At 43.7% G+C, this 2,627-nt stretch overlaps 1 non-coding gene across 1 annotated transcript; it reads left to right on the top strand.

Annotated features, from left to right (window-relative positions):
* The first annotated feature begins 711 nt into the window (after window positions 1–711).
* Trnav-cac (transfer RNA valine (anticodon CAC)) lies at window positions 712–784 on the top strand. Its single transcript has one exon. It is a non-coding gene; the product is annotated as a tRNA-Val (tRNA).
* The last annotated feature ends 1,843 nt before the right edge of the window (window positions 785–2,627 follow it).

Raw genomic sequence — 2,627 nt, 5'->3', positions numbered from 1 at the left:
TGCTGAAAGAATCTCTCCCTCACGTGGAAGGAAAGAGGATGTGGCAGGAGGCCCCAGGAGAGATGAATTGGAAAGTTGGTCAAAGTAACTTAGAGCAAGATAAAGAGAAATGGCTCAGCCACACAGTCCCGGGGCTTGCGTATGATTAGGCCCAAACCTCAAAATTCAAACAAACCACACCAACACAAAACCTACTTGTTCTGGAAGAAAAACCAATGAAGAGCAGAAAATTCCCCAAAAGTGCTCTGACTAGAAAAAAAAAAGCCAGGCACAGTGGCCCATACCTCTGACCCCAGTGACTCAGGAGGCTAAGGCAGGAGGATCAGAAGTTCAAAGCCAGCCTCAGCAACTTAGGGAGACTGTGTCTCAAAATAAAAAGGGCTGTGCTCCGTGACGTATTGAGGCTGAGGCAAGAGGATCACAAGTTCAAAACGAGCCTCAGCATTTTAGCAATAACTTCAGCAATTTAGGAAGATCCTGTCTCAAAATAAAAAATAAAAAGGATTGGGGATGTAGCTCATGGCAAAGTGCCCTTGGGTTCAATTTGCAGTACCAATAAATAAATAAATAAATAAATAAATAAATAAACAAACAGACTTAATTTAATTTTAAAAAGGACTGTGGATATAGTTCAGTGATATAGAGTACTTGTCTAGCACGTGCCAGGCCCTGGTTCCATTCCCAGTAAGTATAAATAAATAAATGAGGGCTGGAGATGTAGCTCAGTTGGTAGAGTGTCTGCCTCACATGCACAGAGCCCTGGGTTCAATCCCCAGCATTGCCAAAAAATAAATAAATTTAAAAAATAAAAAAGAGAATATGACAAGGGATCAAGTGACAGGAAGAACAGAAAAGGAGATGAATGGATATAATTGACATCCAAAGAACTCCATTAGAGTCAGGCATGGTGGTACATACCTGTAATTTCAGCAACTCAGGAAGCTGAGGCAGGAAGATTGCAAGTTCAAGGCCAGCCTCAGCAATTTAGCAAGGCCTTAAGCAACTTAGTGAGACCCCCATGTCAAAAATAAAAAGTAAAAATGGCTGGGGACATGGCTCAGTGGTTAAGCACCTCTGAGTTCAATCCCTGATAGAAAGAGAGAGAGAGAGAGAGAGAGAGAGAGAGAGAGAAGAAAAAGAACTCCACTGTAGTCGTAATAAATGACTAAAAAATAGGATGAACAAGTGTAGAATAAAAATAGAATTAAAAACGTGAAGGAATGACTTGAAAACATCACAATGAATGCAAAGGTTTAAAAAAAAAGATATTCATGTAACCTGCAAGAAGTGATACGTAAGAAATAAAGATAAAGATGATCCAAAATAAGGACAATTGGTGTCTCTGAAAAAGAGAAGCTCCTGTGGATACGAAAAATTATTTTTCCATGAAAAAGTCCTCGAAACAAAATGAATTGTGGATGTGAAGGGCAGACCACACACCAGAAAGATTTAGAATGGAAAATTTGTACATAACAACAGGAACAGAGCCTGGTAAAATTTCTTCACCTACTGTTATGGTTTGGATATGAGGTGTCCCCTGAATGCTCCCGTGTTCATGCAGGAATGTTTGGAAGTGAAATGATTAAATCACGGAAGCTGTGACCTAATCAGTCCACCCTGGTTTGATGGACTGACTGAGTAGTAACTGCAGGCAGGTGGAACATGGCTGTAGGGTGTGTCACTAGAGGCCTGCCCTAGAAGGATTCATCTTCCCAGCAGAGCCTTCCCCTCTCAGCCTCTGCTTCAGCGTCACCATGAACCAAGCCCCTTCCCTCTGCCACACCTTTCCTCTATGATGTTCTGCCTCACCTGGGGCCCAAAGTCAGCCCCGGGGACAAGTGTGAAAATGTGTGCCAAAATCAACTTTTCCTCCTCCGAGTGGCTCTTGTCAGGTATTTTGATCACAGGAATAAAAAAAAAGCTAACAACACACTTCTCCAAACTAAACATTCAGTACCAAGGGAGGAAAAAAACAGGCTTCTCTTGGCCCTCTTCATAGCCACATTTCATATCACGAGGTCCTATCCCAAAGCCAGAGTGTTCTGAGGACTAGGGTGGACCAAGAATGTGAGGGTGAGAAACTCAGCTGAGCTGGGAGAGACGGGAGCTGCTAGGTGTCCGAGTTCCTGATTTAAAGCAGCAAACCACAAACAGGAGAGGGAAGCCCATAATCCGTGGCTCCAACCGTGTAAACAAGTGGCTAAAACCAGAGAAAGCTTTGACTCCCACTTCTTCCATGTCCTTAAAGGAATGATACGTGACCAAGGGTCAGGTAGATCAAAATGGTCGTGGGGTGTCTCGCTGGGGAAGGAGCCCTAACCAAAGGCTCCAGTAGTTTTATGAACCCAGGGATGCAAAGGATAGGAAGGAAAACTCAAGAGTGAAAAAGTCCTGGGTAGTAAGTCAGAGAAGGGAACAACGTGTTTCCAAAGTTTCTTCCTCCTCTCCTCAATAAAGAGGAAGAGACCAAGGAATGATGCTCTTGTGTAGAGAGCATGGCTGACCGAGTGGGCACCTGAGTCCTGACCACAGGTGTGTGTGACTGCAATACTAAGCCTTCCCAGGAGGGAGGTCTGAAGGGGCACTGCAGAAGGTAGAAGTTTCTTGCAATTTCTGGCACAAGAGAA

Source organism: Urocitellus parryii, chromosome 7 (genome assembly GCF_045843805.1).
Source record: "Urocitellus parryii isolate mUroPar1 chromosome 7, mUroPar1.hap1, whole genome shotgun sequence".
NCBI lineage: Eukaryota > Metazoa > Chordata > Mammalia > Rodentia > Sciuridae > Urocitellus > Urocitellus parryii.
The sequence above is the reverse complement of the archived record's forward strand: the minus strand, read 5'-3'. Positions and strand labels throughout refer to the sequence as shown.